Source organism: Petromyzon marinus, chromosome 3 (assembly GCF_048934315.1).
Source record: "Petromyzon marinus isolate PM22_M1 ecotype Great Lakes invasive population chromosome 3, UKy_Petmar_22M1.pri1.0, whole genome shotgun sequence".
NCBI classification, from domain to species: Eukaryota; Metazoa; Chordata; class Hyperoartia; order Petromyzontiformes; family Petromyzontidae; genus Petromyzon; species Petromyzon marinus.
In genome coordinates this window covers 26,263,584-26,277,590 of record NC_133669.1, presented here as the reverse complement: position 1 = coordinate 26,277,590, position 14,007 = coordinate 26,263,584, and the positions used below count along the sequence as shown (strand labels likewise).

The following is a 14,007-nucleotide window of genomic DNA, read 5'->3' as shown; positions in this document are numbered from 1 at the left end:
TATGTCATGCAACTCGGAGTTCACATGAGCGGGGGAGGGGACGGGGAGGGGTCTGGGTCTTGACTTCACCGACTCCCCCTTGAAACCCACGGTGGGACTTGTGCCTCATCATGCATAGAACGGTTCCACTCGGTGTGGACGCTGATGCACAGTGGCCCCGATGAGTCACTTTCGGCATGGTCTGATTAAGGGCCCTTGCAATCAATAAACTCAGCCTGTCGACTTGACTACCGCTATGATGTGTTTACACACATTACGTGGTGCAGTTTTTTCCTCTGGTCAAAGTGTCCATTACCTCTACCGCACATTTGGGCCCCAGGTGCCTCCCAAAAACCTCTATCATCTACACACTGCAAAAATTAAGCCTCGAGACCTCATGCACCGCCCTGAACGTGTGGTTAAGATGGTGATGACTTTAATGTACACGCGTGGACTTTCGATTAGTAAGGTTGGCTACGTATACTGCGAAAGAAGTTCAACATACATACGTGGGCAGAGTCAACCGGACCTTTATGTTCATGCAGGGCGTTGGATGCTCACTTTAGTTTGGTAAACTTAGCATCCCACCAACTCCGAAAAAGCAAATACGCACACTCCCACCTCCTCTGATACTCTGTAACACTCGGCTTGCTATCAAGGCCGATGAAGACAAAGCATCAGAGGGCCTCTCTGGCTCACTTTAACCATTTGTTCTTACAAGTAAAACTCTGGACCGGTTTTAACATTCAGTGTCTCATCAAGAGTCAGGCTTGCTTGAACCATTTGTTCAGTTCCAGCAATACTCTGGACCGGTTTTGACTTTCATTGTCTCATCAGCAGCAGATTCACCTTCATCAGGCTCAATCGAGCCTGACTCTGCCGCTGATGAGAACCTGAACGTTGAAACTCGTGTGAAATGTGATTCTCATCGGGCCCCAGGCCCATGGTGTAAACCAATGCATGCCTGCAGCTCTTAGCATCCAATCTGCCTCTCTCCTGGCTTCTCTGTGAATGTGGTATGAAGAAGAAAGGAAGACCATTTCCCAAAACGTCGCCTATTGTGCCTATTGCATATTTTAATTCAGTCAAAGCCTCACATGCTACGCTATTATTGATGACATGGAGAAGGGTCATTGCAAAAAAAGTGACCAGTTCATTGGTTGATGACGTCATTAGATAAGGAGGGGATGGCTTCCCTGACGTGAAAAGAGTGCAGAACACTCAGTGCAAGAGAGAGACACAGACACAGAAATAAACACAGCGACACAGAATCATGAAGACACAAAACACACAGAGACACAGAAACACAGTCACAGTGGCAAAGAGACATACAGAAAAACAGAGATACGTAAACACAAAAACACAGAAACACTGAGACACAGAAACAGTGACAGGGACACGGTCACGAGGAATACAAAAACACAGACACAAAGATAGAGAAACACATCGTGATGTGGCCGAAGACGATGGTGGTTGGTCATGGTGATGTGGATGATGGTTATGTGGATGAGGGTTATGTGGAGGATGCTGATGTGGCTGAAGATGATGTGGGTGGTCATGATGATGTGGATGATACTGATGTCGATGATGATGTAGATTATGATTATGATGTGGATAATAATGATGTTGGTGATGATGTCGATGATGATGTAAATGAAGATTATGTGGGTGATGATGATGTTGGTGATGATGTGGGTGAAATTAGATTCGAAGCTTTCGTGACTGCAGGAATTATGTGGTGCCACCACGGCGGAGTAGCTCCGTTGGGGACCGTGCCCACCACCGCGACACCACCCCTGGGGTGTGACAACGCCGACGTAGCGCACTTTGCTGCACCCACCCCTCCCCCACCCCCCCGCACGAACGCCGGAAGGGGAGATCACCTGGCCGATAGGTTTTTTTCCAGAAGTCCCTAATGGGATTAAGTTTCATGGTTTCCTACGGCCGGAAATTTGGCCGATCTCCCCCCGTAGCTGACACAAACCGCAGCGCCGTGACCTGATATTAAAATCACGTAGTCGCGGCGGAGGCCGTAAAGCCACCACGGACGAAATTACACACGCGGCACGGGACGTGTGAACCACGAGATGCCTGTTGTTATAGATGGAATTAGGAACTGAATGCCCCTGATTATAAGTGAGCTCACGGATCCAAATGACAACAGGATAGGAGCATTCAGGCCTTTGAATGAGAAGGGCGACGAGGGGCGGAAGCATCTGAATGCCTTTTGTGCTAGATAAGGTCACAGGATGGAATGCCTTTGTTAGGATCAGGGATCTAGATAATAAAGGGGTAAGAATATCCAACATCTGAATGGACTGGGCCACCTGGGGTGTGAGAACCACAGTGCGCCTTTATTATGAATGGGATTAGGGACTCGATGACAAGGAGATAAAAATAACGTGACCTCCGATTGGCCCGGGCAGCATAGGTTTCGAAAGCATCGGAGTGCCTTTTGTTATCAGTAAGCTAATAGACTCGAATATGAAAAGGCACGGGCGATGATGTGTAGGGTCCGTGCAATATGTTTGGTGACAGGTAGGATAAAAAGGAGGTGAGGGGGACAGTAAAAAAAGCCTTCTTCTGCAAAATCATCACGGTCCACGGGGCGGGAGGGTCAGCCGTTCGACACGTCCGTGCGACGAGCCAAGCGCAGCTAGACTCAACCCTCTCCGGAGACGACTTACAGTATCGCCTTTCTACAGCGTTCAGCGCAACAGAGTGGAAGCAATCGTAAATAGAGGAGAGGTAAGTTTGGGCTATTGAATAGAGGGTAGAAAGCGGAGCTATAGGCAAAATAAGCTGAATCTGGGCTCCTCGAGTTATAGGTTAGGAGGGCCTGCTGACTCGCACAGACACTCGTAGTTAGCGGGATACTCGCGAGGAATAAAACCGCTAATAGAGGATAAAGATGTGTCGTGATCGCTGTGAGTGCGAGGAGGGAGACGGAGTGTTTGGTGTTCGCATACCGGTACGAGTGTGTACAGTACTGTTTTGCGCTCGTGCGCATACGCGGCTGTTTGCGGCGGAAACGAGAGTGAAGAGTGCTTGGTGGTCGCGCGCACCCACAGGTTGTTTACATTGGGGCGGAGCGCTTAGCGTGCGCGTGCCTATGCGGCTGTTTACGATGGTGTTTAGCGCTCGTGTGCCTGTGCGACGGTGTTGTGGTCGCGTGCCTGCGCGATTGCTAATCGAGAAGCAGCGAGCTAAAGCGCCGAGCGCGCACGTATTCGCGCGACTGTTCGAACAGGCTCTTTAACTCAGAGCCAGCCGACCCTCCTCAATCGGCGGCGCGCGCACGGCAAACGTCCCGCCCGCCCATCCGTCGACCCCAACCCCCTCGCGCGCGATTGGTGTACTGGGATGGGCAGGGGGTAGAGGCGCGTTTGTTATTACCGGTGCACGTGCAGCGGGGGTGGGAGGGAGACACGCACCGCGCAAGTCTGTTCACGGGCGGGAGTGAGTTTTTACGGGCGAACGCGCTCCTCGCGGTACACCGCCTCGCAGCGCACCGCTAGTGTAAAGCGACGCGCCCTACCCATCGGTTAAAACATGCAGACGTGGTCAGCAGCACAGGAGGGCGGGGTAGTGGAGGTCGCTAGCCCAAACCCCACAGAGCAGCCGAGGGGTAGTGGGATCAATGTGGCGGGGGAGTCGGGAGCCAACGGCCCCGACAATTCGGTGATGGCTTGGGACATTTGCCCCCAAAGTTTGGTGTCAGAAGCAGTACTAACCCCCGCGTTACCCCACACGAAAATAAGGCATATATTCACAGGCCGGGGTACCCCTTCGTGGAAAGCGTTTGCCCGCAACATCCTCGGTGGACGGACGCGCAGGCGTTACGTCAACTTAATATGAATCTGGATGGGCGGGCAGCCGATTTTTTGGAAGCCCTACCCACAAGCGCGCAGACACAGCTAGAGGAGCTGATTCGCCGACTTGATCTGCGTTTCGGTACGCGCAATGAGGAGGCAAAAGCGGCTTTAGAGGCACGCCATCGCCAACCTGGCGAGGACCTGCGCGATTATGCCGAGGATGTGCGCGAGCTAACAAAGATCGCACGCCCAGGGTACACGACTGAGGTGATTGAGGAGCTGGCCGCAGAGAAAATCCAGCGATCCTTAACTCGCACGGCATGGTGGCAGCCAGATATGAACTGTAAGCATCTCAACAAGGTAACCTAAGTAGGTGAAAGAATAATACAAGTGGACAACAAGGTAACCCAAGTGGGTGAGAGAATAACCCAAGTGGACAACAAGGTAACCCAAGTACGGGCACACATGACTGTGCTGCAGACTACAGTGGAGACGGTTCAGACCGAGGTGGGAGGGCTGGCCGGGAGGGTAGCCCGACTAGAGGCGGAGTCTGGGCAGCGGCATACGGGTGGGGAAATAGGGAGCGGGCGGGGAGGCTCCTACGGGGCCGCCGCCCTTCCCCGAGCATGTTACCTGTGCGACCGTCAAGGGCACCTCGTAAGGGACTGTCCTCAGATCGCCCGCGCTAGAAACGCGCCACGGTTAAACGCCAATGCCCCCTAGAGAGTGGACCACCTAGGGGTGCAGTCAACACGGTCCCTTTGCAGAACGACAATAATAATAATGGTGAGCGAGTGACACCATGCAGATTCCGACCACAACACCCAGGGACATGGTGAGCACGGGCGACTGGCTGCGGGAGCTGGTGGCGGGAATCACGGGGGCCACGTCGTTGGTGGAAGGACAGGTGAATGGGCAGCGCACCCGGATCCTACTGGACACGGTGGCCGTAGCCTCACTCGTGAGCGCCGCGCACTGCAGCGTGCACGGGGTTGACGTGAGCCGCCTGCAGGCCCCAGATCGCGTGCTGCACACAGCGAGCGGAGCCGGGATGGGGTTGCTGGGAAGGATCTCCCTCGAGGTCCGTCTCGGAAACCAGGTGTGCACACAGGAATTCTACGTCTCGAGTGTGTTGTGCCACGAGTGTATTACAGGTACGGACCTCCTGGAGAAACTGGGGCTCAACGTGCAGCCCCGCCAGCGATGCACCACCATGGAGGGCAGTGGGGAGAGGATCCCGTTCCTGGGACCCAAGCCAAATCGCCCTCGCTTCACACCCGTGGCCGCTATGCTGGTGTCGGCCGTCACAATCGGGCCATTTGCCGAGATGCTGGTGCCAGTGGCAACACCCTCCACCGACCCCACAAACCGACCATCAGGCAAAGTAATGCTAACTCCTCACCCGGAGTAGGCAGAGCGGTACGGAGTCGTCGGGTCAGCCACGCTGGGTGTTTAACCCACACAGTACCCCGGCGATGCTACGACGGCGCACCACAGTAGGCACCATACACCCCCTGCACATGCGCCACTCTAACGACTCGGTGTTCGCACTCTGGGCGGAAGACCCCTTGCATGACGCGTTACATGTGCCTTGGGCGGACTTACCCAAGGGGGAGGCCGATCAGCTGCGCGGGTTGTTGCAGGAGTACGCCGACGTGTTCAGTGAGCACGATTCGGATGTAGGTCGGACAGACCTTGTTAAGCACACAATTGACACGGGTGCAGCCCGACCTATCAAAATCCCCGCATACTGGGTGGGCGCGCCTGAACGGACCCAGATCAAGGAGGCAGTCGCGGATATGCTAGATGATAACATAATCCAGCCCTCGATGAGCCCGTGGTCTGCCCCGGTGGTGCTAGTGACGAAAAAGGACGGGTCGACCCGGTTCTGCGTTGATTAACGAAAGTTGAACGCAGTCACCCTCGGCGACGCTTTCCCCATACCGCGCATCGACGACACCTTTGACAGCCTCGCAGGAGCACGGTATTTTTGCACCCTCGATCTGGCGTCCGGGTACTGGCAGGTGGAGATGGCAGAGGAGGATCGGCGGAAAACCGCATTTACCACCCCGATGGGGCTGTTCGAGTTTCGACTGCTTCCGATCGGACTCACTAACGCGCCCGCGTCGTTCCAGCGGTTGATGGAGTTGGTAATGCGGGGTTTACAGTGGGAACAGTGCCTGATTTACCTGGACGACGTGATGGTGTTCAGCAGATCTCTGTCCGAGCACTGGTCCAGGTTGCGAGAGGTGTAACAGCGACTGCTAACAGCCCATCTCAAGCTCAAGCCGCGTAAGTGTTACATTGCGCAGTGGGAGGTAGGGTACCTCGGACACCGAGTTAGCGAGGCGGGGGTGTGCACCGATCTGGAAAAGGTGCGCGCCGTAGTGGAATGGCCAAGGCCCAGGAATCTGACGGAGATCAGGTCATTCTTGGGACTCGCCACCTATTATCGTCGATTAGTAAAGGGATTCAGCGAGACTGCACGCCCCCTCACCCAACTCACCTCCCCTAAGAACCCCTATCGATGGACGGAGGCCTGCCAAACGGCCTTCACCACCCTCAAAGACCACCTCACCCACACCCCCACCCTAGCTTTCCCCGATTTCACCACGGATTTTATCTTGGACACCGACGCCTGCAGCAGTGGGCTGGGCGCGGTGCTGTCACAGGTACAGGGTGGGACGGAGCGGGTCATTGCATACGCCAGTCGGACCCCGAGTGGAGCCGAGCTGAATTATTGCGTGACCTGTCAAGAACTGTATGCCGTGATCTTCGCGTGTAAACAGTTCCGACCGTATTTGTACGGCAGGAAATGTCGGGTGTGCACCGACCATTATGCCCTGCAGTTTCTCCTTACATTCAAGGAACCGTGGAGGCAGATGGCCCGATGGCTGGCGCAGCTGCTGGAGTACAACCTGCAAATAGAGTACCGAGCTGGGCGTACGCACGCAAACGCGGACGCCTTGTCAAAGCGGCCCGCGGTGTGCGCCGAGAAAAGGGTGGAGGAAGTCTGCCCGTGCTTCACGGGGGGCCAGTGCCGGCAGGTGGTGGGCCCCCCGGAGCTCACCGAGACTAACCCACCCCCCCCCCCCCCCCGGTGAGAGACAGTGCTGTATGCGCAACAGAGACCCCGGCAGGGGGAACCAGGGACCCGGGGGACCACTCGACAGGCACGGAGCCGACACCCCGGGGCCCGACGGGTCGCCAAACCCCACCCGATCGGATCCAGGAGGACGTCGGCTGCGCCTTCCCGGGCCTGGACGACGAGCAGCTGAGACGGACCCAGCTGCGAGATCCAGATCTGGCAGCGGTGGAGACGGCCTTACAGGGGAAGAAGAACGCCCTACCAGGACCCTGGAGTGGTTTGTATGCCTGGTTGTGTGTGCAGAACGGGGTAGTATGGGAACTAACCGAAGCCGGCCAGCCGGGATGCATCTGCGTTCCCACCCAGGTGCGACCCCAGCTGCTAAGGCTGGTACACGACCACCCGCTCGGGGGCCATGACGGGGAACGGTGCACTAGGGAAACCCTGCGTCACCAGTATCTCTGGCCCAAGTTGGCTCAAGACGTGGCCGCCTGGGTGCAGGGCGTGTCAGGTACTCCTGAGACCGTTCCGCGTCAGCTGGATGAACCAGCCAGTTGGGATCGACCTGCAGGGACCATTCCCGCGATCCCACCGGGGCAACCGGTATATTCTCGTAGCGGTGGAGTACTTCACACGCTATCCCGTAGCGGTGGCCATCCCCGATAAGACAGCCCTCGTAGTGGCCCGAGCGTTCGTAGAACACTACGTACTTAAGCACGGGATCCCCGAATGAGTCATTACTGACCAAGGTAGTGAGTTCGAGGCAGAGCTATTCCAGGCGCTGTGCCGGGAGTTCGGGATCCAGAAGGACCAAACTACGGCGTATCACCCCCAGGCAAATGGGATGGTAGAGAGGATGAACCAGACCCTAGCCGGGAACCTTATACGCATGGCGGCCGCGAATCAACAGGACTGGGACGAACACCTCAACTATGCTCTGTTCGCCTATGCCACCACGGTACACACATCCACGGGACAGACCCTGTTCCTAATGATGTTTGGTCGCGAGTCTGGCCTGTCTACAGATCTGCTGTTCGGTGTCCCTCCGCCGCAACGGGAGGAAGGGAGCCACCCCATGGAGCACCTGATGGAGATCCTACGAGAAGCTAGGGTCCGGGCCTACCCGCAAGGCGAGACCGCACACCAGCGGCAGGAGCGGAGCGCCCGGGGACCCTGGATATTGGGGCGACAGATCTCCCCCTGGACGGTACTGATTCAAGGGGGAGAGAGGGGCCGGGAGATGGTAGTCAATGTCCGGCGACTGAAACCATGGAGGGCGACCTCAGCGAGGGAGAACCCCACCGTTCAAGGACCCCGAAACCCCAGGGTCCACACCCCCCCATACGCGGGGGCCTGGTGCCGTATATGGGCCCCACGGGGCCACAGATGATGAAACATCATCTGTGGCCCCTCCTCCTGCCTCAGAGTGGTTCTCGCTCTTCCAGATAGAGTGAATACTGCGTGGCATTGGCGTATTACAAGTTGACATTATTATCATAACCTCTGAATGTGAATATCTTCTGCTGCCCATCGTCTAGAGGAACATGTCGATTAAAGAGCCTGGTGCAGGGACCATCCAGATGATGAGTTTTGAAAACAGCTTTTTGGTGGGACGCCAACGTGAGTCGTGAGTGTGTGGCTGAGTGTGAGAATGTGTGTTTATGCAGTTTGAGGAGCAGTAGTGTAGTGTTTATATTCTTTGGTTCTTTCGGTAAAGTCACGTAGAATGAGAATAAAATAATAAATTGATCAAATAAAATAACACAATAATATTCTCACAACGTTTCGGCCACAACACAAGCGGCCTTCATCAGGTGAAGGGCCGAAACTTCGTAAGAATATTATTGAGTTATTTTATTTGATCAATTTATTATTTTATTCTCATTCTACGTGACTTCACCGAAAGAACCAAAGAATATGAATCCTTGCAGTCACGAAAGCTTTAAATCGAGTAGTGTAGTGGTTAGCACACTGCACTACGAAACTGGCGACCCAGGTTCGAGTGGCGGTTTTCTGAACTGGTCATGGGCCTCCCCTAGGTAGACTCAGTCTCAAATGAGTACCTGGTGTGGTGTGTAAACAATGCCACTCAGGAGATAAAGGCGGCCAGGCACGGTGCAGGTCACCCACCCCCTTCAAGTGTCGTTCCAGACTTCATAGGTGGTCACTAATTGCACTTGCCCCAACAATGTCTAAGGCTACACGGGGGAACTTTTCTTTGTTTATGCATTGAGGAACCGTAGTGTTGGGGTTAGTCGACAGCACTACAATCCTGGTGACTGGAGTAAAATGCGCGTTCGTGAATATCTGAACCAGTCCTGGGCCTCCCCTAGGTCGACTCAGCCATTAATGAGTACCATGTGCGGTGCATAGGCACCACCACTTTAGGAGACAAAGGTGGATGGGCGTGGTGCTGGCCACCCATCCTCGTGTGTGTTGTTCAGGCCTTCATTAGGTGCTCGCTAAAAGCAAATTCCAGAGAAATTTGTTAAAGGCTATATGGGGACGTTTTGTGTGTGTGCGTGTACACGTGTTTGCATCTCTGTGCCTGTGTGTGTGCATGTGTCTAGATCTATGGGTGATTACATGTGTTTTTATACTTGTTTTTTTGTGCCTGTGTGTTGCTGTTAAAGGCTATATTTGTGATATTTGTCTTTTGTAATTCACAGGTTCACAGATTTTTTGTTCCCACGCGTACCTTGCCCCAGAGGCGTACCTGGGCCACATGTCATCTTTCCCGGTTGACATGTGGGGACTGGGTTGTACAGTGGCCGAGTTGGCTACCGGACGCATCCTCTTTCCGGCCATCAACAAACACGACCAGCTCCCGTGTTATATGGAGGTATTGCCCAGACAGCAGTAACACTGACAATTCCGTTATTGTCATCAATTTCATGACCAATTTGCTCTTGAAATTGCCCAACTCAGTCATTGCTTCTAACCACGTTCACTTCTCAGCGAGTATTTCCACATCAAGGGTATTAACATAATCTTCAAAATTGGTATGAGCAATAGAACATGCGACAGGAAATAGTTACTTACAATTCCCTGAGCAGACCACTTAAGTCGTCTCTTCTGTGAGAAAGAGGCATACAAGTGCTCGCGACTGGTTGCAGGGTTGTCCACACACAAGCTACTGAGTTGCATTCAACCGCGTGACAGAAACAATTACTCAGGCGTAGACCCGTCAAGGTAACCGTGAGCAGAACGCATAGATTTTTAGAGCTGGTGTTATGACTCGTGATAGATTATTGCGTGAGGCCACGGATTGGCCACATGTAACCCTAAAACCACCTGCAAACAATTTGAATTGTCAGATGAACAAGCATTTATCGCGCCAATTATTGTTGTTTCATCTCAACTGCTTGTAATGAAGACAATTGTCACAACCATATAAGCAATTTCAAATGAAGCCACGGGACCCATAACCTCCACTGTGAATGAGGCAGATGGTGCATAGTATTTTGTGGTTTAATACCGCAGGAAAGACCAGGGCAGTCACTGGGATTGATCGGTGAACTTCTGCAATGTGCTTCGTATGCGGTTTTGCTGGGCCATGCCAATAACACTGCCGTGTGCCTGCATGCGAGAACCATCGGGAGTGGTAGCTGAGTGGTTAGCGCCCTGACCGTGTGGTGTTGAATGTTGGACCAGTCCTTGGCCTCTCAAATATCGACTCAGCATTAAATCAATACCTAGAGTGATTTGTAAAATAGCTACTGCGGTGTGGCCTTGGGTGCTGTGCCATCATCAGTAGGTGCTCACAGACAAAACATGCCACACAAGTGTGTCAATACTGTATAGGTGATCATTGTCTCTTTGTAAATTGTGTGTAGACCCTCGGGATGCCTCCTCAGAATTTGATTGATGGCGCGCCTGGGAGAAACAAGTACTTTGGTGAGTGAAGGGGCGAGCGGGGGAAGCGCGTTAAGTTTGAGGCAGAGCTGCGTCTGTTAAGAGTTTAGTGGTGCATTACTTTGTATAGTTAACTACTTCCACACGTGTTTTTGCAGTCAATATAATTCGTAATGCTTTTTTGGGGAAGGGTTAGGCCTCATGGTGATCTGCCCAAATTTGTGTCATTAAGGCTCTCCACCACCTGACACAGGCAAGCAAATAAAAGTTCCATGAAGTGCAAGCGATTAAAGAGACGCCAGTTGTGACTAGTAATCATTATTTTAGTAGAATCATCTGTAATGTGAAGGGCAATGCTCAAAACCACGTTTAGCAATCAGATCGGACGTTTTTGGGAAGCTGCAGATGCAAGGAGACGTTTCCTCCCTCACCTGCAACGTAGAAGGTCGTCGCGTGGATCCCCACCCTGGCTGCTGTACATTGCGGGACCATATCCTCTCCCCTTTGCCTGGTCGCCTCTGAAGAAGAGGCAATAGTTCAGTGGGCTTTACCTGGTAAAAAATAATGTTTTGTTTGAAAGAGATTAAATCACAGTTAAAATAGCTCTTCTTTCTTTACCTCTAGGATTTATCATAGTTAATAATTATTGATTGCACTTGGTATTTGCGCTATCATTCTGAGAATGCAAAGCTATCACAAAGGAAGGTGCCTGCTGTGTTTCACAGACACCAACTGCAGTCATTTCACAGTAGCGGGCATAACGCCAGCACAGTAATTTTATTACTTCACAAGGTCTGTAATGTCCCATTTTAAATCAAACAGCGCAAAGCATCATATGGTTAATACTAAAGTAATAACCAGGGCGGCTTGCAGAATTTGAACCATGAACTTCTGCAACAAGCGGTCAAAGCACTCCCACTGATCTATGTCAGAGCACTAAAAGATTTTGTTTCTGCGCTGTGGGTGTACCAGGGTGCTGTGGTTTGTTGTGATGTTTAACCTGGTCTGCATCATTCCTGCAGATGGTTCGGGGATGTCTTTGATGTCCGGACAAAGCAGGGTCCCAGGCAGTCACCCCCTCTACCTGGCACTCGGGAGCCAGGACTCGGAGTTCCACGACTTCATTAGCCGCTGCCTGGAGTAAGAACACACCCCCGCCCCCACCATACCACCGAGAGGTTTTCCCATTCAGTCACCTGGTAAAAAGAAAAGCGTTTAATAGTTTAACATCACTGGCGAACGATCACTAGCTCCACCCTTTATTCTGATTATTCTTCATCTTCCAAGCCATGTTTCTCCCATTAAACATCATTGTCCATAGTCTTGCATGTAAAAAAAGCACTGACATAGAGACCCACAGACTCACATACTTACATGGTCCATGCACGTGTAGTGACTCAGTCGGAGACAGGGTTCTTAAGGGACCTTCCTTATTCCACACGTCAGGAAACCACATGTGCCCCGCGTGCGTACGCACTAGTCACACATCCATGTTCTTGAAGGTACTACCTAGCTGGAACAGTCTGCAGGCTGTCTAGCTTGCGGCGTCTAAGGTGGTCGGAGACGGCACCGAAGAAGGTGACGAACGGCGACACGGCCAAGGGATCCACTTCCAGCAACAGCCCCGAGCTCCGGTCCCGGGCCCCCTTTTATTCTCCTGGCGTGGCCTCGCCCCGCCCTTGCACCGCCCTCTTTCTCGAACCTACTAGCGGGTTCTCAGGCTTCCAGATCGATTTATTCCTGGGCTTCCCTTTAGATCTCCCTCTGCTGACGTGTGTACTGCCCCCTGCTGCCTCTGCCGCTTCCTCGTCAGCAGCCCGCGTTATTACACTACACACGTAAAGAGAGACCCATATACTGTCATACACTCACATGGTCCATACCAATATCCGCCATTAGCCCCGAAGTGTGTGAGTTCCTCATACAATCCAGCCTGGTTAAACCTAGGATGGATCGAAGGAAGGCCAGCCTAAACGTCCCTAACAGGCACAGATGTTCCTTTAGAGGGGTCCACGTTTCACAAGCATCGAGAAGAGAGGGCATGACTGTGCCCGAGAAGATCTGAAGCTTCGTATGGAGCGACAAACTAGGTAGCTTCCAAACAGCATTGCTCAGCCGATAAATAAACGCCGAAATACTGCTGATTCAGAGTGAAACCTCTGCTGTCGAACCAGAGCTGGTCATAAGCACACTGGCCAGGTTTGGGAAACTCTCCACTCTCTCCACAACTGTTCCATGACAAACAGGGAGCTGAGGGTGTGGAATGTTTGATGATACAAAATACCCAGGCAAGTGCTTAGTTTTGGTGCAACTGATGGTAAGACCACACCTCTCAGTAGTACACTCCAGGTTCAACATCTGTGCTTCTAACTTCGCCTCTGAGTGAGCAGCAATCACCAGATGAGCATACATAACTTGGTTGACCAATAGGGAGCCATTACTCGACCCCACCCAGGCATCGATCAGCCACATTAAATAATGTGGGAGGCAGAGGACATCCCGTTCGCACCCCAAGGTAAACAGGGAATGGCTCTGACTTCTGGCCACATAGCTTCACCTGAGATTGCCCACCACACTTACATAGAGACCCACAAACTTGCATACACTTACATCAGCCATACATTTACAAATACATAGACAAATAGACTCACATGCACTGACGTGTCCATACACATATAAAGACCCAGACTCATACACTCACATGGTCTATACACTTATAGAAACCAATAGACTCACATACTCTTACATGAAAGCCCTTAAAAGGAACATATATCGATATATGTATATCATGTATGTGGAGGGGGCTCGGTGAAGGATGCCACTGGGCAACGCCAGGCTACACGTACCTTGAGGCTACTGGACAGTTGTAAGCATTGACCCTCCAACAACAATTGAGGGTGGTGGAGCGATGTTCACAATGACGGACCACCAGGGGGAAAAATACATCAAGGTGGCACAGTGGGGAGAACAGAAGGTTCATCTGCCAGTCATCACCAATAGTGGAGGATTTATGCTTCTCCCTTTTTCATATAGTCAGGTCCTGCAATTTTTTTTTAATCAGGGCTCTATGACACAATCAGCCACTATTGAGTCATGACATAGCCAACATCGTGGCGTATAGGTTAGATTATTGCAACTCACTAGTCTACGGGACGTCTGCAAAAAGCATTAGGAAGCTGCAGCATGTACAAGATTATTTGCAAGATCCAACCATGTCCGTCCAGTGTTCACGGAGCTGCATTGGATTACACTTGCTAAACGAATACATCA

The 14,007-nt window shown here is 52.4% G+C and overlaps 1 long non-coding RNA gene across 2 annotated transcripts in view; it reads right to left on the bottom strand.

The window, feature by feature from the left end:
- LOC142906119 (uncharacterized) overlaps window positions 1–14,007 on the bottom strand; it is a 49,601-nt gene extending 35,594 nt beyond the window's left edge. Inside the window, exons 1-2 of one of the 2 annotated variants that reach the window (XR_012930066.1) lie at window positions 11,738–14,007; window positions 11,169–11,255 (exon numbers count right to left, since the gene is read on the bottom strand). This is a non-coding gene — a long non-coding RNA (uncharacterized LOC142906119). Of the gene's footprint in view, window positions 1–11,168; window positions 11,363–11,737 lie in introns of those variants that run through there. The other variant, XR_012930065.1, reaches the window with a different exon arrangement.